The sequence below is a fragment of the Hemitrygon akajei genome, unplaced genomic scaffold (assembly GCF_048418815.1).
Source record: "Hemitrygon akajei unplaced genomic scaffold, sHemAka1.3 Scf000122, whole genome shotgun sequence".
In the NCBI taxonomy this organism is placed as follows: domain Eukaryota; kingdom Metazoa; phylum Chordata; class Chondrichthyes; order Myliobatiformes; family Dasyatidae; genus Hemitrygon; species Hemitrygon akajei.
Window position 1 is genome coordinate 1802488 of NW_027332008.1, and position 20732 is coordinate 1823219.

Below are 20732 nucleotides of genomic sequence, written 5' to 3' on the forward strand. Positions count from 1 at the left end.
TTGTTGGCTCTGCACCAGTCCGTTAGCCACTGCACCTCTGCTCTGTATGCTGATTCGCCGTTCTTAGAAATGAAACCCGCCACGGTCTCCATAACACCTTGTCCCCATCGGATCCACCCAGACCTCAGCATTTCATCGAGGTTTCTGTTCCCAGAGTCACCACTCTTCCATTGAGAACAGGCCCAGAGACACCAAATGCCCCAAACGTTTCATTCCCTAATCACACTTGTGAACCTTGTAAACAACAACTCTAACGAGCACATTTTCATGTATAACAGACAATTTGGTGGCAGGATAATTCATTGAGAAAACCTCAGCCTGCACCACTCTATAGAAACAACCCAAGTTTTTCATTGAAATTGTCCAAGCTTCCTGGGGAATGGACTTGTGTAGAACACCCAATTTAAATGAATTCCCCTACAGCACAGAGTCTGTTCAACCTTTCATCATAACTCATGTTCTACAACCTCTATCCGACAACCCGACCGGAATCCTGCTTTACTGCAGAAGGAGGAACATTCAGCCTCATCTGCAGAAGCACAAACCTGGGCCAGAGCCAAACCCTAACACTACCAGTCCCATAATTCTGGAGCCCCATTCCAGGATTATAGCCCAAGCACCAGCACTCCCAGGACTCTTTCTTGTCGGTAAGGTGCTGCAGTGTCTTGTCTATTTCCAGTTTTAAAGTTAACAATCCCTCATCCCAGACAGAACTGGAGCCTGATGATGCTTTCAATGGTCAGGGAACCAGGCTGTGTGTCACCTGCTCTGGTGGGCTGTTACCCTGGTGTGGAGAAGCCGCTCAGCAGAACTGAAAATATGAAATAAGGAACTCAACCTCACATGCTCTGGGTTTCATTATGACAAAGATGAATACTGAGCTCTCAGCTATTTTGCAATGGAGAAGCTAAAATTTCAGTGGCTGTTTTAACCCTGTCCCGAGGTGCCTCCAGTACATCTGCTGGTCGTTCCATCTCTGAACTTCCAGTAGTGCAGAAGCTGTTAGAAAATCAAAACAGGTTGCTGGATGTTGCCTGTCGGCTCTAACTGTCCACTTTGGGCTATTTACAAAAGGCATCACACAATACATTGTGGTGATAATCATGAATTTCACTCTTTTTCCCATTAGGTGGTTAAATATTCCGTTATATTCTTGTGTCTGCAAGTAACTTATAATTACGATCAACCCCCGGCATTGATACAGGTGCAATTCAGATCCTCCTACCGACAGAATGATGGAAGGGGAGGTCCCCAGATACAATTGAATGGGTTCAGATGGTGACCTCAGATCCTAGACTCTCCTTCTGTTTCACGCATCTTGTCCCAATCCAATCTACCCAGACCGCAGGATTGCATTGAGGTTGCTGTTCCCAGAGTCACCGCCCTTCCATTGAGCACAGGCCCAGAGACACTAAAAGCCCCTCCTACACCATTTTTTTTCCATTCCAGAATCACTCATGAACTTTGAAAACAACAACTGTATTGTGCACATCTCCATGGATAACAGACAGTTTGGTGGCAGGATAATTCATTGAGAAAACGTGTGGTTTTCTCACCGCCCCAATAACTGTCACAACATTTCTCATGAGGATCAGCGTTCTCATCTACCAATGGAGCCGAAAGAGATGGGGAGATTTTTAATAACTTCTCTGTGTCTATATTTACCTGAGAGTCGGGCCATGGATTGCACACAAATTGCACAACAGGTGCTTGCTGTGTTGACATGAATTAGGATGGATGAATACCCAATGCCTGACAAGGTGTCCCTCGGATCTTGCAGCAGGTTAGTGTAGAAACTGCAGTAGCCCTGGCAGACAAAGGTTTCAAAGGTGCATTTAATGTCAGAGAAATATATATAATATACATCCTGAAATTGCTGTTATTTAAGGAACTGAGTTACAGGGGTTCCCAAACTTCTTTATACCATGGATCCCTGACATTATCCGTGGGGTCCGTTGGGAACCCCTGCTAGATGTATGCAAACTATGATGGTATAAATAGGGAGAAGGCATGTTGGCATTCATCCCTTAGGTTGGTTGCATGGGTTTAGGGTGAAAATTGAACTATTTAAGGGGAATCTGAGGGAAACTGCTTCACTCAGAGAGTGGAATGCGGAATCTGGCGATCTGCGGAGCGTTTCCTGTATTTCCTCCTTCTTGTTTTAAATTTCCTACAACTGTAGATTTATTCTCTTCATTTTATTGCGCAGATTGTAACTGATTGCAAAATGTCAGCAACACCCCAAGCTGTGTAAATGCCACCCCATCCCACCGGTTTGTTAGTTCTGAGTCCATTCCGGACCTGGTGTAATACATTCCGTACAGTCAATGCTCACGGCATCTTTTCCTCTCACTACCACTCTGTTACCCTTGCTCTGCGATGACCGCAGAGCCATAAATATGTTCAACACTTCCTGCAGCTCTGGTGGGCTGTTACCCTGGAAACGGAGGAAGTGGCATTCCAAACGTAACCGAAAAGGGAATTAAGAAACTCTACATCATATGCTGTGAGTGCCATTGTGACACATATTAGCACTGCAGCCATTTTGAAATGAAGAATCTAAAATCGTGAAGGCTGCATTCAACGATACCTCACGCTATATTCAATTTATCCTCTAGTAGTTCTGGCTAACAAAAAAAAATCACACTCTGCCATAAATATACTCAATGAGATTCTTAGCCATCATCTGTTGTAACAAACTCGACAGACCGACCTTTCTTAGGCTGAAAAAGTTTCTCTCATCTCAGTTTTAAAGGGAAGCTGCTTTATTCCGAGGCTGTGCTCTCAGACCCCAGACTCTCTGTCTGATGGAAACATCCTGTCCATGTCCACTGTATCCAGGCTGTTCAGCACTCTGTAGGTTTAAATAAGTTCCCGTCCACCTCTATACTTCTGAACTCCATAGAGTACAGGCCCAGAGTCATCAATTGCTTGTCATACATAAACCCTCTCATTCCTGAGATTACCCTTGTGAGCAACAGCTGTAATGAACACATTTCAGTAAAAACAGGGAATGTGGTACCAGGATTATTTACAGGGGAAAACTAAGGTTTCTTTACTGTTCTCCTAGCAGTCACAAAACATGCGCTTGTGCACTGGTCCACTTCAAGAGGAACTAAGTTAGCGATTTGGTTTCACAACCGTACGTCAGAATGATTTCAACAATTTCCCATTTTTAGTCTAGATTTCCCGCATTTTCAGGTTCTTCCTGTTTTCCACCTACTGAGAGGCAGAGGACAGTGTGGGGGGTGGGGGGTGAATTTCCAAAGACAATTTGAACACCAAACTCACGGGTCTATTTCTGTTTCAAACACGGAACAGGCCATTTACTTTCAGCCTCTATCTGAGAGGGATGGAATGGGAACACATCCTCTCCCCAGATTAGCAGTCATTAATTCCAAAGGAACTCCAGAAACAAACATCTGAGCTTAGAAAATAAATACTGGCTCAACACCTCAAAACCCCTGAGCAGCTTCATCCCCGGGTGCATTGTACTTGGACCCAACCTCACAGGGTCACACAGCTGAATCTGCTACTCACCGACCCCGGAAACCTGTTCGCCCCAACAGACAGGATCTCCCGGTTGCCACCCACTTCGACTCTGCTTCAAATTCCCATTCGGATATGTCCATACATGGTCTCCTCTACTGGCATGATGAGGCCAAACTCAGGTTGAAGGAGCAACTCCTCATATACCATCTGGGTAGTCTCCAGCCCCTTGGTATGAATATCGAATTCTCCAACTTCCGGTAATTCCCTCCCTCCCTCCTCCCTCTCCCACTTTCACTCTGCCTCCTCTTCCAGCTCCCTATCACCTCTCTCATAACTCTGCCTTCTTCTGCTACCCATAGTGCTTTCCCCTTACATTCCTTCTTCACCTTTCCTGCCTATCCCCTCTCTGCTTCCCCCCCCCCACCCCTTGATCTTTCCTCTGATTAGTTTTTCACCTGGTACCTTCCAGCCTTATCCTTCCCACCCTCTCCCCACCTTCTTTATAGGGCCCCTGCCCCTCCCTCTTCAGTCCTGACGAAGGGTCTCGGCCCGAAGAGTTGACTGCTCGTTTCCAAGGATGCTGCCCGACCTGCTGAGTTCCTCCAGCGTGTTGTACGTGTTGATTGGACCACAGCATCTGCAGTGTACTTTGTGTTTACTATCCGGAAACCTCAGACATCTTCCCCGCATCTCACAGCGAGTGGTGTACATAGAACACAGAAAACCTACAACACAATACATGCCCTTCGGCCCACAATGCTGTGACGAACTTGTACTTATTTTATAAATTACCTAGAGTTATCCATAGCCCTCTATGTTCCTAAGCTCCAAGCACCTATCCACAGACCCTTAAAAGTCCCTATCGTATCCATCTTCACCACCGTCTCCGGCAGCCCATTCCATGCACTCACCACTCTCTGAGTAAAGATATTACCCCTGACATCTTCTCTGTACCTACTTCCCAGCACCTTAAAACTGTGCCTTCTGGTGTTATCCATTTCAGCCCTGTGAACCCACCCTGTTTCTGACTACCCACCCTGTGATCTGACTACCCACACGATCAATGCCTCTCATCGTCTTATACACCTCTATCAGATCACCTCTCATCCTCCGTCGCTCCAAAGAGAAAAGGCCGAGTTCACTCAACGTATTCTCATAAGGCATGCTCTCCAATCCAGACAACATCCTTGTAAGTCTTCTTTGCACCCACTCTGGCTTCCACATCCTTCCTGTACTGATGCGACCAGAATTAAGCACACTACTCCAAATGTGGTCTGACCAGGGTCCTATATTGCTGAAACATTCCCTCTCGGCTCCTAAACTCAGTCCTATGGTTGATGAAGGCCAAGGCACCGTATGCCTTTTTAACCACTAAGTCAAGATTCGAGCAGCTGTGTAGCAGCTTTAAGTATCCCATGTACTCGGACACATAGATCCCTCTGATCCTCCACACTGCCAAGAGCCTTACCATTAATTCTATGTTCTGCCATCATATTTGACTACCAAAATGAACCACCTCAAACCTATCTGGTTTGAACTCCATCTGCCACCTTTCAGCCCGATTTTGCATCTTATCGATATCCCGCTGTAACGTCTGACAGCCCTCCACACAATCCACAACATCCCCAACCGTGTCCTCAGCAAATTTACTAACCCATCCCTCCACTTTCTTATTCAGGTCATTTATAAAATTCACGAAGAACAGTGGTCCCAGAACAGATTCCTGAGACCCACCACTGGTCACCGACCTCCATGCAGAATATGACCCGTCTAAAACCACTCTTTGCCTTCTGTGGGCAAGCTAGTTGGATCCACAAAGCAGTGTCCCCTTGTAACCCATGCCACCTTACTTTCTCAATAAGCCTTGTATGCGGTACCTTATCAAATTCCATGAATGCTGAAATCCTTATACACTGCATCTACTGCTCTATCTTCATGTGTTCAGTCACATCGTCAAAAATTCAGTCAGTCTCACAAGGCACGAACTGCTTTTGACAACGTAATGTTGACTATTCCTAATCATATTATACCTCTCCAAATGTTCATAAACCCTGCCTCTCAAGATTTTCTCCGTCAACTTAACAACCACTGAAGTAAAGCTCACTAGCCTACAATTTCCTGGGCTATCTCTACTCCATTTCCTGAATAACAGAACAATATCCGCAACCCTCCCATCATCCGGAATCTCTGTTCCCATTGATGATGCAAAAATCATCGCCAGAGGCTCAGCAATCTCCTTCCTCGCCTCCTACAGTAGCCTGGGGTAAATCTCGTCCGGTTCCGGCGAATTACCCAGCTTGATGCTTTCCAAATGCTCCAGCACATCCTCTTTCTTAATATCCAAATGCTCAAGCTTTTCAGTCAGCTGTAAGTCATCCCTACAATCGTCAAGATCCTTTTCTGTAGAGAATACTGAAGGAAAATATTCATTAAGTACCTCTGCAATCTCCTCCGGTTCCAGCCACATTTTTCTACTGTTACACTTGATTTGTCCTAGCCTCTCACGTCTTATCCTTTTGCTCTTCACAAATTTGTAGAATGTCTTGGGGTTTTCTTTCAACCAAACCGCCAAGGCCTTCTCATGGCCCCTTCTGGTCCTGCTAATTTCATTCTTCTGCTCTTTCCTGCTACTCTTATATTATTCTAGATCTCTATTAATACCAGATTTTTGATCCTTTCGTAAGCATTTCTTTTCTTCTTGATTAAATTTTCAACAGACGTTGTACACCACAGTTCCTGTACCCTACCATATTTCCCTGGTGGTGTGAGTCCTGAGGCTCCTGTACCTCCTTCCTGATGGTTGAGGTGTAATAACTGTCCCTGAACCTGTTGGTGTGATTCCTGAGGATCCCATACCTTCTTTCCGATGGCTGCGGGGTGTAGTAACTGTCCCTGAACCTGGTGGTGTGGGGCCTGAGGCTCCTGTACCTTCTTCCTGAACATTTGCCACTTTTCGGCCGTCCATTTCCCTGAGAACATCTGTTCCCATTTTATGCTTCCAAAATCCTGCCTGCTAGACTCATATTTCCCCTTACTCTAACTGAACGCTTTCATAATTTGTCTATTCCTATCCCTCTCCAATGTTATGGTAAAGGAGATAGAATTGTGATCACTATCTCCAAAATGCTCTCCCACTGAGAGATCTGACACCTGACCAGGTTCATTTCCCAATATCAGATCAAGAACAGCCTCTCTTCCTGTAGGCTTATCTACGTTTGTACATATTGTATCAAGAAACCTTCCTGAACACACCTAACAAACTCCACCCCATCTAATCCACTTGCTCTAGGGAGTTGCCAATTAATATTTGGGAAATTAATATCTCGCAACACGATGACCCTGTTATTATTACAACTTCCCAGAATCTGTCTTCCTCTCTGCTCCTCGATGTCCTTGTTACTATTGGGTAGTCTATAAAAAACACTCAACAGAAGTATAGGCCCTTTTCTCTTCCTAAATTCCACCCAGAGAGTCTCAGTGGACAATCGCTCCAAAGATATACGGTGTATCGGAAAGATAAGTTAGTAGGCAGAGGCAAGTGGTGTGGCCCTGTGTATAAGAAATAATATTAAATCATGTGAAAGGGATAACATAGGATCGGAAGTTCTAGAGTCTGTATGGGTTGAATTAAGAAATGGCGAGTGTGAAAGGACCCTAATGACAATTTTATACTGGCCTCGAAACAGCAGCAATATAGTAAGAAACAGCAGAAAAATAGTAAGGGATAGAAAAAGCGTGTCAGTAGGGCAATGCTATGATAATCGTTGGAGATTTTAACATGAAAGTGCATTGGGAATACCAGGCTAGTACAAGAAAGAGAATTTGCAGAATGTTTAAGGGATGGCTTTTTAGAACAGTTTGTTGTTGAGCCCACTGGGGCATCGGCTGTGTTGTATTGGGAGTTGTGCATTGATCCGGAGATGATAAGAGAGCTTGAGGTTAAGGGACCCTTAGGGAACAGTGATCTCAATATAATCGAGTTCTCTTTGAAATTTGAGAAGGAGAAACTGAATTCTAATGTATCGTTATTTCAGTGGAATGAGGCAAATTACAATGGAATGAGCGGGGAACCGGCAAAGGTTGACGGGAAAGGGACTGTAGCAGGAAGGACAGCGGGGCAGCAATGGCTGGAGATTCTGCGAAAAATGAGGGAAGTGCAAGACAGCGAGATTCCAAATAGGAAGATAATTTCGAATGGAAGGAGGACACTGTCGTGGCTGACAGGTGAAGTCAGAGCCAATGTAAAAGCAAAATCCGAGGCCATAGAAGGAAGTCGAAGCTAGTGATGGATAGAGTATTGGGAAGCTTTTAAAAACTTGCATAAGGAAACTAAGAAGGTCATTGGGAAAGAAGAGATGAATTATGAAAGGAACCTGGCGATTAATATCAAAGAAGCTACTAAGAGGTTTTTTTTTAGTATATAAAGCTTAAAAGAGAGTTGAGGGTAGATATAGGAATAATAGAAAATGACGCCGGAGATATTGTAATCATAGACCAAGTGGAAGACATCTGCAGTATACCCAACATTTAAGAATGCCAGGGAAGCGGATTATGTGCAGTGAAAATTACGACTGAGCAAGTGCTCAGTAAGATTAATAGTCTGAATAGTCTGAGGGTGATGCCATGCACCCTTCGGTTCTGTGTGACCGTTGCAGAAGGAAGAGAAGGAGCGAATGAGATAATTGGCAGGGACAAATAAAAGGGCGGGTAACTGAAGAGGAGCGGCCAGTGGTGTGAGTGGATCAGGGTAGGAGTGGAGCTTTGAGGCTTTGGCTTAGAGGCTTCGGCAAGCAGAGGCTGAGGACGAGTTTGCTCCCAGTGAGGTAAGGCCGGGTAAGTTTCTTTAATTAATTTAATTAACTTCGGAGTAGGTAATGGAGGCAGCAGTTAGGGCATTGGAGTGCTCCGTTTGCAGTCTGTGGGAAGTCAGGGCGAGCACTGTTGTCCCTGATGACTACACCTGCAAAAGGTGCATCCAGCTGCAGCTCCTGACAAACCGAATTAGGGAACTGGAGCTGGAGCTGGATGAACGTCGGATCATTCGGGAGGCAGAGGCAGAAATAGACAGGAGTTTCAGGGAGATAGTTACCCCTAAGAGTCAGGAGGCCGGTAGCTGGCTGACTGTCAGGAGAGGGAAGGGGAATAGACAGGAAGAGTAGAGCACTCCTGTGGCCGTTCCCATCAACAACAAGAATACCGTTTTGGATACAATTGGTGGGGACGACCTACCGGGGACAAGTTGTAGTGGTCGCGTCTCTGGCACCGAGAATGGACACTCTGCTCAGAAGGGAAGGAAGGAAAAGAGGAGAGCAGTAGTGATAGGGGATTCGATAGTTAGGGGGACAAAGAAGAGGTTCTGTTGGAGAGATCGAGATTCTAGGATGGCCTGTTGCATCCCGGGTGCCGGGGTCTGCTCTATCTCCGATCGAGTTCTCGGTATGCTCAGGAGGGAGGGTATGCAGCCAGATGTCGTGATCCATGTAGGAACATATGATGTGGATAGGAAGAAGGAGGAGGTCCTGCAAAGAGGTTAAAGAGTTATGTGCAAAGTTGAAGGACAGAATCTCCAGGGATGCAATCTCAGGATTTCTCCCCGTGCCACGTGCTAATGAAGTTAGAAATAGGAAGATAATGCAGCTAAGTACGTGGCTAAGGAGATCGTGCAGGTGGGAGGGCGTCATATTTCTGGACAATAGGGCTTTGTTCCAAAGAAGGTTGACCTGTTCCGACGGGACGAGTTGCACATGAACTTGAGGGGAACTAACATCCTTGTGGGTAGGTTAGCTAATGCTGCTCCGTGGGGTTTAAACTTGATTTGCAGAGGGTCAGGAAGCAGAGTGTTAGAGCTGGTGGTGAGGTGCGGGAGGATAAGGGTCATGCGAGGACTGCGTGTGTGGGTTGAAATCAAAGGTTTGTATGTGATAGAAATGTTCTCAGGTGCCAAACTGAAGAGACTGGGGAAGAGGCGTCTGGCCCTGAAATAGAGAAAGACAGAGCAGCAGAAGTAGTGCATGGAGTAAAGCCAGATCTAACATATAAAGAGGCTTTGAGGAACGAGAAGCAGAATAAAGGGTCTAAACGTAGTAAGGTAGAAGTGCTAAAGTATGTGTACTTCAATGCAAGAAGCATCAGGAACAAAGGTGATGAACTGAGAGCTTGGATACATTCATGGAGTTATAATTTGGTGGCTATTACAGAGACCTGGCTGGCACCAGAGCAGGAATGGATTATAAATATTTCTAGATTTCAGTGCTTTAAAAGGGAGAAAGTGGGGGGGGGGTGAAGGGGTGGAGGGGTGGCATTACTGGGTCAGGGATACTATTACAGCTACAGGAAGGGTAGGTAATGTAGCAGGATCCTTTTGAGTCAGTATGGGTGGGAGTCTGGAACAGGAAGGGAGCAGTTAATCTATTGGGAATATTGTGTAGGCCCCCTGGTAGGAGCAGATTGGGAGGCAGATTTTGGAAAGGTGCAAAAGTAATAGGGTTGTTATCATCGGTGAATTTAACTTCCCTAATATTGACTGGCACCTGATTAGTTCCAAGGGTTTAGACGGGGCAGAGTTTGTTAAGTGTGTCCAGGACGGATTCCTGTCACAGTATTTTGACAGGCCGACTAGGGGGAATGCCATACTAGATCTAGTATTAGGTAACGAACCGGGTCAGGTCACAGATTTCGCAGTGGGTGAGCATCTGGGGGACAGTGATCACCGCTCCCTGACTTTTAGCATTATCATGGAAAAGGATAGAATCAGAGAGGACAGGAAACTTTTTAATTGGGGAAGGGCAAATTGTGAGGCTATAAGGCTAGAACTTACGTTTGCGAATTGTGATGATGTTTTTTTTTTGCAGCGAATTGTACTATGGGCATGTGGTCAATGTTTGAGTATCTCTTGCAGAATGTTAGGGATAAATTTGTCTCGGTGAGGAAAATAAAGAATGGTAGGATGAAGTGAGGTGGAAGGTTTAGGAAGCAAGGATTAGAGGAATATGTTTTTATTAACGGCATCGATGTGGGGGTAGAAGGGTGGGTTTCCAAGTTTTCAGCAGACAAAAAGGTTGGTCGTCTTGTGAAGGTTGAACAAGATGTTTGATATATATCATTGAGGTGGTGGGATACAGGCTGGACTGATGTTGAACAAGATGGTTGATATATATCATTGAGGTGGTGGGATACGGACTGGACAGAGTTTAAACAAGATGGTTGATATATATCATTGAGGTGGTGGGATACAGACTGGGCAGGGTTTGAACAAGATGGTCGATATATATCATTGAGGTGGTGGGATACAGACTGGATAGAGGTTGAACAAGATGGTTGATATATATCATTGAGGTGGTGGGATACAGGCTGGACAGAGGTTGAACAAGATGGTTGATATATATCATTGAGGTGGTGGGATACAGGCTGGACAGAGGTTGAACAAGGTTATTGATATATATCATTGAAGTGATGGGATACAGGCTGGACAGAGGGTGAACAAAATCGGCATGGAATAAGCTGAATGAAACAGGTGTGAGAATGGATCAAGCTCAATCACAAGTTGTTCTCCAGCAATACACAGACATTGAATTTACAAGACCTTCTATTGCATGGAAAAGATTCTAAAATGACAGAGATTGAACTAACAATAGGAATTTTGGCATATAACCATTGTCCTTCACGAAATTTTATCAACCTACCATAGAAATTATCCCAACAGGATACTTTACGCGTTCGTACTGCTACTACTTTACTCATGACTGCCAGGAACTGTGGAGAGCTGTAGACATCGCGAAAACCAGACTGCCCGCCATGAGCTGTGTATGAACTTCTTGTTGTATCAGTAAAGCAGGCAGAATAACCTCACGGTCCTGGCCATCCTCGCTTTCCACCTGGGACGAAGGTTACACACTCAGTGGAAAACACAAATCACCAGGCTCAAGGACGGCTTCTATTCTGCTGCTATAAGCAAACTGAATGCACCCCAGCTAGATAAGATGCACCTTAACCTCAAAATGTATCTTGCTATGACCTTGCACCGTATGCCAATGTGCGCTTTGGTTTCTCTGAAACAATGATGCTTTGTTACACTCTGTAGCTCCACTTACCCTGTATCACCTCAATGTTCTGTTGTGCTCTATTGATCTGTATGGATGTTATGCAAAACAAGATTTTCATTGCACCTCAGGACATGATAAAAACAAACAGATTTCCCATTTTAATTGTGTGGAGATCGTGGACAGGTTGGATCAAAATTTCGAAAATCAAAAAAACCTACTAAGCTGCAAAGAGACTTGGGAGTGCTGGTGCAGTTTTCCCGACAGGTTAATATACAGGCTGAGTCGGTGGTGAAGAAGGCAATTGCGATGTTTGAATTTATTTCAAGAGGACTATAATATAGAAAGAAGGATGTACTGTTGAGAATGTATAGAGACCTGATAAGGCAACACTGAGAGTATTGTGCGCAGGTTTGGGCCCCTAACATGAGAAAGGATGTTTGAAATGGAGAGGGTTAAAAGGCAGTTCAGGAAAATTATTCCAGGTTTGATTCCAAAGAGCGTGTTCCCGTGATGTACTATTCTATGCTGTAAGTTATGTTCTATCTCCATTCGACCATACGATAAAGGAGCAGAATTAGGCCATTTGGCCCATCGAGTCTGCTCCGCACTTTCATCATGGCTGATCCAGTTTTCCTGACATTCCCAAGCTCCTGCCATCTTATCAAATCCTTCCATGCACTCACCAGTCAAGAGCCAATCAAACTCAGTCTTAAATATATATAAAGATTTGACCTACATAGCTGCTTGAGGCAAAAAAAAAAACTTCCACAGATTCAACATTCTCTGGTAAATTAAATCCCTGCTCGCCATGTTCTAATAGGGGGCCCTCTATTCTGAAGTAGTGTCATCCGCTCGTAGAGTATCCCACCATAGGAAACATCATCTCTACATCAACTCTATCAAAGCTTTTCACCATTCGATATGTTTCAATAAAGTCACCACTGATTCTTCTAAATTTCAGTGAGTACTGGCCCAGAGCCATCAAACGCGGTTCACATGAGAAGCCATTCAATCTTCGAATCACTTTTGCGAACACCCTTTGAACGCTCTGCAGTTTCTCCACATTCCTTTCGAAGTTAAGAGGCCCAAACCTGCTCAGAACACTCCAAGTTCGGCCTCACCAGTGCTTTATACAGATTCAACATCACATCGTTGCTTTAATATTCTAGTCCTCTTGAGATGAATGCTAACATCGCATTTGTCTTCCTCACCACAGACTCAACCTGCAAATTAACCTTCAGGGAATCCTGCACAACGACCCACAAACCCCTTTGCATCTCAGTTTTCTTTTGTATTTAGAAAATAACTAACCCTTTCATTTCGTCTACCATACACTTCAAGACACCGTATTCCATTTGCTTGCCCAGTTTCCTAACTGTGTAAATCCTTCTGTAGACTTTCTAATTCCTCAAAACTGCTTGCCCCTCTAGCTATCTTCATTCTGTCTGCAAACTTTGCGACAGAACCATCAATTCTATTGTCCAAATCATTAACATATGACGGAAAATAATCGGTCCCAACACAAACCCCTGTGGAAAATCACTGTTTCTGGGACCAATACAGAAAGCTTCCTTTTATTCCGACGCTTTGCCCCTTTCCAATCAACCACTGCTTTATCAATGTTAGAATCTTTCTTGTAATACCATGATCTCGTAGCTTTTTAAGCAACCTTACGTGTTGAAGCAAACAAAGACCTTCTGAAAATCCAAACACACAGCATCAACCGATTTCCCTTTGTCTATATTGCTTGTTATTTCTTCAAAGAACTCCATCAGATTTGTCAGACAAGACTACGGCATATTTTCTGACGGGTCTCCAAGTACCCTGAGACCACATTCTGGGGTACACGCCATCAAATCCATGTGACAGATCTAATTTCAGACCTTTCAGTTTCCCAAGAAACCTCTCTCTGGTTTTGGTAACTTCAGACACTTGATGCCCCCTGAACTTCCAATATACTGCTATTGACTTCCTCCATGAAGATCAGTTCAAAATACATCTTCAGTTCGTCCGCCATTCCTTGTCCCATTTACTACATCCCCAGTTTGCAGTGTTCTGATATCCCGTCGTGCATCTCTTTTACAACTTACGTATCTGAAGAAACGTTTAGGAGCCTTTTTAATGTTATCGGCTCGATTACTTTGGTATACTACCTCTGATTTTTTATCAACTTTTGTTGCCTTTTGTTTGTTTTACAACCTCACCCATCCTCCAACTTCCCACAAGTTGCTGCTCTGTTGACATCCCTGCGAGTGATTCTGGCCAATTCCCCACTCCTGCCTCGGTAATTCCCTGTACACCACTGCAATGCTGGTACTTGTGTAATATCGATGAGCCTGTCTCCAGCTTCTCCTTCTGGAGTTTCTATTTGACTCTCACTAGCTGACTGTAGGGGACAGTGAGAGGGACTTTCCAAACACGGATTGAACACAAAACCCCGGTCATGTTTACTGCTGCAAACACGGAACTGCCCATTAACTCACAGCCTCTCACTGTGAGGGAATCAATGGCAAATTATTCCCTTCTTTGCTTCCAAAGGAACTCCAGAACCAAACATCTGATCACGAAATATTAATACTAACGCATCACCTCATACTCCTGGGCAGCTTGAACGACGGGTCCATTATATATGTATCAAAACCTGTGTGCAGTCCCAGGACCCATCCTCACAGGGTCCCAACCCACCCCCAAGATGATCACACATCTTGACATGAGAGGCCTCATCAGACATGAGGCATCTGCTTCATCGCGGAAGGAGGAATGTCCAGTGCCATCTGTAGAAGCAACAAGATCGGGCGAGCACCAAACACTGGAATTTCCATGTTCCTGGACTCCTCATCCCAGGATGATAACGAATGGCCCAACACTCCCAGAGATCTTTTCTGCCGCTAATGGGCTGCAGTGCCTCAGCTATTCACAGTTCAAAAAAAAATAACACTCCTACACCAACCCATGACAGAATTGTAACCTGAGGAACCCGTTGTCTGGACGGGGATCGAGTTGACTTTCGTTGCGTGATTTACAAAATGGCCCCGGATACATTTCATCATGTCTCTGGGCATATTATTGATTATTATATTGTTGAGTGGAATCTACACCAAATCAGCTGGCCGCCTCTTTTCCCGTAGTGGAACATGAACAATATATTTCAATATTAAATGGTAATGATAGCCCTGGAAACAGAGATTGTTCTCTTTTTTTTTTGATTCGCAAATATTGACCGTTTACAAGATGTTTGTGACATTCTAAAAAGATTTCCATGAACACAATCACAAGATTCATTAGTCATCTGTTCATTCCAGCATAGACATTATATATTCCATACAGTAAATGCATCCTCGAATCCACACTGTATCCTGTGGCCACTGAATTTCTGCTAAAGGGCTGTGTAGAGTGATCAAAATCTTCAACACTCCTTGAAGCTGTGGTGGGCTGTTTCCCTGGTGACTGAGGAAGAGGCCCACCAGAACTAAACGAAAAAGGAAGTTACATTCTCAACATCACATGCTCTGAGTTCCCTTATGACCACAATGAATACTGAACACTCTGCCATTTTGTAATGGTTAAACTAAAATACCAGTTGCTGTTTTAACCCTCTCGAGGTGCAATAAATCTGCTGCCAGTTCCAGCTCTACACAACTTCAGCAGTGCAGAAGCTGTTCCATTGTAGACACCGACTATCGATCCAAGGGAAGTTTGGACACGATGCGGGGCCGGGTGAGGAAGGTAAAGTTCCCGAGATAAACCACAATGGATGAGTGCAGTCTCGGTATCACCGCCCCATCACGCTCCTAGGACCAGGGCAAGAGGGGCTGAGCGGCGGCTCATCTCAGTCGGTATGTTGTGAAGGTCCCACAACACAGACCGACCCCGGCAGGTTCTGTCCAGCAAGCGCAGGGAGGCCGCCAGATCGGGGAAGTTAACTGGGTGCATTACCTTACATCAGGCGTCCACACTCGGGACCAGCCTCAGTACTCACCGATGAGAACTTGTTTTCACGCCCGGACAGTGAACCCCTCCCCGGATTCCCGACTCTGGGGGTGATGGTCGTCTCCTAATCCGGATACTACAGACGATCCGACGCCGCCGACCCGCTTCAACACAGAACTGAAGGAAAGTCAGGACTGTAATTCATGTCATCAGAGCTGGGGGCGGAGACTCGGAAACAAGGCAGATCTGCCGTAAAATGGGAGCGGGAAAAGAGCTCACGAGACTTACACATACATGTACGTCCATGAAATTTTGCAAAGATTTTGCAATTTTCACCGTTAGCTGAGATTCTAAAAACAAAACTTACTTAAGAATTTAAGAATATATCACAGATCTTGTAGCTATGTTTAGATTGTGACGAGATCTGAAGGATAATTCTAAAGTGGACTGTTCCTTTAAACGAGAGAGCTTCTGTGCTAATTCAGCAGCAGGGAGACAGAAAGTCTGTGAGTTGCCTTGGAAACTGAAAGGCGGAGCTATGTGATGGACAGCTCGTGTTCAGCACTTAGAGATATATACAAGGTCGTTGACTTTTTAATTAGACACATACCAGAGACACACAAGACACACCACAGGAGACACACACCAGAGACACACAAGACACACCACAGGAGACACACACCAGAGACACACAAGTCACACCACAGGAGACACACACCAGAGACACACAAGTCACACCACAGGAGAGACACGACCCCTGAGGCAAGAAGGACACTGGTGAGCTTTGTGTGCCCACGACAAGGGTGGGGTTTTTGCTCACAGTGTGGACAGAGGGGTGACCGGTGGGGAGCTATCGGTGTGTTTAACCGTGGTCTGGGGTTGATAACTCCACCACAGAAGATGGCATCCCCTTTTCTGTGGTCAGAAGTTGGTGACATTAAATAAGTTTCGGGAACAGGAGTACGACGTGGAGGATCGGCATCGGCATTGGAAGATAAACCAACACTCTAACTCTCTCTCTCCAACTCTACTCAAACCAAATTCCAGAACTGAACTGATCACTTACCATCCCACCGTGAGACTGTATCACCGAATCACCTGAGCTGGGGAAGCTTATTTTCTCACCTGTATATATGCATATACTTTGCTAATCTGTTCACCTTATCTTGTTTTATATTACTTTATTCACGTAGTTACTGATAAAATAGAGTTTATAACGGAAGACTCAGAATCCAGGTGTGCCCATTTCTGCTGGTTATTTAACCCGTTACGGGGTACGTAACAACTCCATCCCTCCCTGTCACATTGATCCCCTTCTCCATCCTATCTCGCGATCTGCTTCTCTAACCCGCCTTCGCGACGACTCTCCCTTCCTCTCCCGACTACCCTCTTCTGCATGACGCCCTGCCTCCCCTTCTCCGACCTGACCCTCACTGCCTCGGCGACCCTCCACTGAAATCGGCTTCCTGCCCTCTTTGGCGCCCCTTGTCCTTCACGATCGTGACCGTGCCTGCCTGGCGGCGAGAGGTGGAGTGCCCCGGGGGGCGAGGTTGGACGCGGATGGGATACAGCCAGCCCTCTTTCCAGTCTGCAGTCCTGTGCCAGGCGGTAAGGGTGCTGAAGGAGCGGGAACATCCCTAGTCTGTCTACCGAGGGGCCTCGCTTGCGAAGTGTTTCGGGTCGATAGGTCCTGAGGCCGAAGAAACTGTAGAAAGATGAGGGAAGGTTGGAGATTCAACTCACTCCGTGATCCACGGGGGAGAGCCTGGCCGGTGGGTGGGTGATCAAAAGTCCAGGCACTCGTGTGTTTGGCGGTGCCCCTGGGCTCGGGGATTCCGTAGCCTGGAGGTCAAAGGAAGGCTGGAGTGAAAGCATGGTAATGCGGGGCTGGGCCGTTAGGGGGAGCTACTGGATGGAAGGATGGGGCGGGGGAGCTCGATTTGTCATTTTAGCTATTTATGGAACAACACAAAACCTAACACTTTTGATAAATACAGTGAAATTCGTATTTTAGTGTGCTTCACTCTGTACTAGCACCCACCTTTCGTAAACGGGGACACACACTACTCCTAGAGGCCTGTGCCAGTACCAAAGTAATGCCACCATCTCGCTATCTCCCCAGCCTCGTGTCACCCCAAACTAACCCCACTGCCGCGTTAAGTCCCAGCTTATTCCCCATAGCCCTGTGACAGTCCTTAAATTAATCCCGCTGCCCTGCTCTCTCCCCACACCATCGTGTCAGTTCACAAACGAATCCCGTTACCCTGATCTCTCCCTACGAACCTATGTCAGTCCCCGAAATAATCAAATTGCCCTTCCCTCTCCCCACACCCGCGTGTCAGTCCCCAAACGAATCCCGTTACCCCAATCTCTCCCCACAAACCTATGTCAGTCCCCGAACTAACCACACTGCCCACTCCCAACAGGCCAGAAGTTTCCAAATTAATGAATTGGCTAAATGGAATTATAATGTTTTAGTCTGGAATCTCAGAGCTGAAACTAGGAACGGATGCACCCTGGAAAATGCACAACGGAAATGAGAAGTTATTTTAGACAGCACTTGCATAGGGTTCTGGATTGATGAAGGAGCCATGTTTGACAGAGATGTGGATCATCTGGTCAAGAGGAAGAAAACAACTGACCAGGTTTAGAAAGCTAGGATCGGACACGGCTGTAGAGTTACAAGGCAGCCAGGGACGAGCTGAAGAATGGAATTGGGAGAACTTGAAACCTCTACAGAAGGCCTACAGCGGGATTAATGAAAACCCCGTGACACTTTAGATGTGTGTGAAGAAGAGGATGACTAGAGTGAGAGTAGGACCGGTCAGGGATAGAGATGAAACATACGGCTGGAGCTGGTGGAGGTGGGACAGGTCCTTAATGAGGACTTCACTTCAATCTTCACCAGTGAGAGATCCTGGCGTTTGTGAGGAAGCGTCAAACGGGCTTATGTTCAACGACAGGACGAGGTTAGAAAAGAGGATGTACAGGAACTTTTGAAGAACATTCGGATAGATAAGTCCTCTTGTGAGGTTGCGAGAAACCCCAGGTTACTGTGGGAAGCGGAGGAAGAGATTGCTGCGCCCTTGGCGATTACCTTTGCGTTATCACTGTCGCACTTGTGGTATCAGAGGATTGGAAATGGAAATATTATCCCTTTGCTCAGGAAAGGGAGTAAGGATAACCTTGTAAATTATAGCCCAGTGCATTCTACTTCAGTGATGGGCAAATTATTGGAGAACATTCTTAGAAACCGAATTTCCGAGGTTTGGGAGACCCTGATTTGGGAGAGTCAGAATGGTTTTGGGAGAGGCAGGTCATGCCTCACGTGCCTGGTTCAGTTCTGTGAGGATGTGACAAAGCACATTGGTAAAGGTAGAGAAGTTGATCTGGTATAAATAGATTTTAATAAGGCATTTGATACGGTTAACCGTGGTAGGACCGTTCATAGCGTCAGAAGGCTTTGTATCCAGGGAGAGTTGGCTGGTGGATTCAGGACTGACGCCCACAGAAGGCAGAGGATAATTCTGGATGGAGCGTTTTCTCGATGGATGGTGACCAGTGGTGTCCTGCAGTGATCAGTTTGAGAACCTGGCATTTGTGTTTCTATGAATGATTTGGATGAGGAGGTGGAAGGGTGGATTATTGTATTTGTAATGATGTGGCGGTTGGTGGAATTATGGATAGTATAGAAGGTTGTCACAGATTACAACAGGAAAGTGACAGGACGCAGAGCAGCGCTGAGAAGTTACAGATGGAGTTCAACCCGGAACGTTACGCAGTGATTCTCTTTGGGAGAATGGATTTGAAGGCAGATGTATTACTTGCTCGAGTCAACCGAGGGCCGCACATTAGTATGAGTTCCACAATGGAAACAGAGTGGTGAGACTCTCTCCAATAAGCCGAGGGCCGCTCATCGGTACCAGTACTACAATCGACACAGAGCGGTGCCCTGCAGGAGCAGAAGGAAGTGTGATTGACAGGTGAGCTTGACCACATCCGCTGTTCTGCTCATACTTATACTGAGGATTGTCTTATGAAAACAGGTTGAGTGAACTCGGCCTTTTCTCCTTGGAGCGACGGAGGATGAGAGGTGACCTGATAGAGGTGTGTTAGATGATCAGAGGCATTAATCGTGTGGATAGTCAGAGGCTTTTCCCAGGGCTGAAATGGTTGCCACAAGAGGATACGGGATTAAGGTGCTGGGGTGTAGGTACAAATGAAACTTCAGGGGTAAATTTTCTACGCAGACGGTGGTGAGTGCGTGGAAAGGGCTGCCAACAACAGTGGTGGAGGCGGATACGATAGGGCCTTTTAAGAGACTTTTGGATAAGTACATGGAGCTTAGAAAAATAGAGGGCTATGAATAACCCTAGTAATTTCTAAGGTAGGGACATGTTCGGCACAACTTTATGGGCCGAAGGGCCTATGGTGTGCTGTAGGTTTTCTACGTTGCTCTGTTTGTATGAAAGACAATATACCTGAAAGCAAATCAGGAGAAAGACAGACAACTTCGTGGCAAATAGTAGTCTGAAAACCTGCGGAATGGTCACAGATTTTACTTGTTATTTTTGTTCAAACATAGAATGGATGGCGAAATACTGGTAGAATTGCGGCTGATTTGAGAAGATCTTTAAAGTTAAATCGACGGCATCGCACGGCCCTGGTGGGGGTGGTCAAGTCATTCGCTGGAAGAGGTCATGTTCCTTCAAAACGGCCCATGTGTGTGCTGGAAAACATTGTTCTTCAAACTGTCCACAGCCCTCGCTAATTTCCCGAAGACACGTTCCCTTTTTGATCACAGGTCTCTGGAATATCGCTGTGGATCTTTTAAATTGTTTGGAGGAATATAAGTGCAGTGTTATTGTAATACATATCAGCTGTCATGCTATTCCATCACTCACACCGCCCGGAATGACTGGAACAAACGAAAGAAAAGAATGAACGAATGTTCCCCTTTAAAAAGGAAGTGTTCTCCATTTCACCCGACAGAACAAACTCCTTCCCTCAATTTCAGAAGCGAATGTGCTCCGTCAAATATTCCAAATAAATCGACTTCAAGATGAATGCCAACTTTGAAAGCACCACAGATATATAAAAAAAATATCCCATTTAAACACCTGAAGCCAGGTATCATGGAAAATAACATGGAAAATTCACATCATACTTTATTTAAAGTAAATAGATTGCAATATCCCTTGAGGAGTCAAATTAATGACACGGGGACAGTGAGTAAAAATAGCTTAAAGTAATTGTTTGTGCAGTTGG

General features: G+C 45.5%; 1 protein-coding gene across 1 annotated transcript in view; it reads right to left on the reverse strand.

The window, feature by feature from the left end:
- The window catches only part of LOC140723645 (NACHT, LRR and PYD domains-containing protein 3-like), a 90404-nt gene extending 74772 nt beyond the window's left edge, over positions 1-15632 (reverse strand). Inside the window, exon 1 of the mRNA XM_073038218.1 lies at positions 15514-15632. The gene's annotated coding sequence lies outside the window, so the exon portion shown is untranslated. The remainder of the gene's footprint in view (positions 1-15513) is intronic.
- Between the last annotated feature and the right edge of the window lie 5100 nt (positions 15633-20732).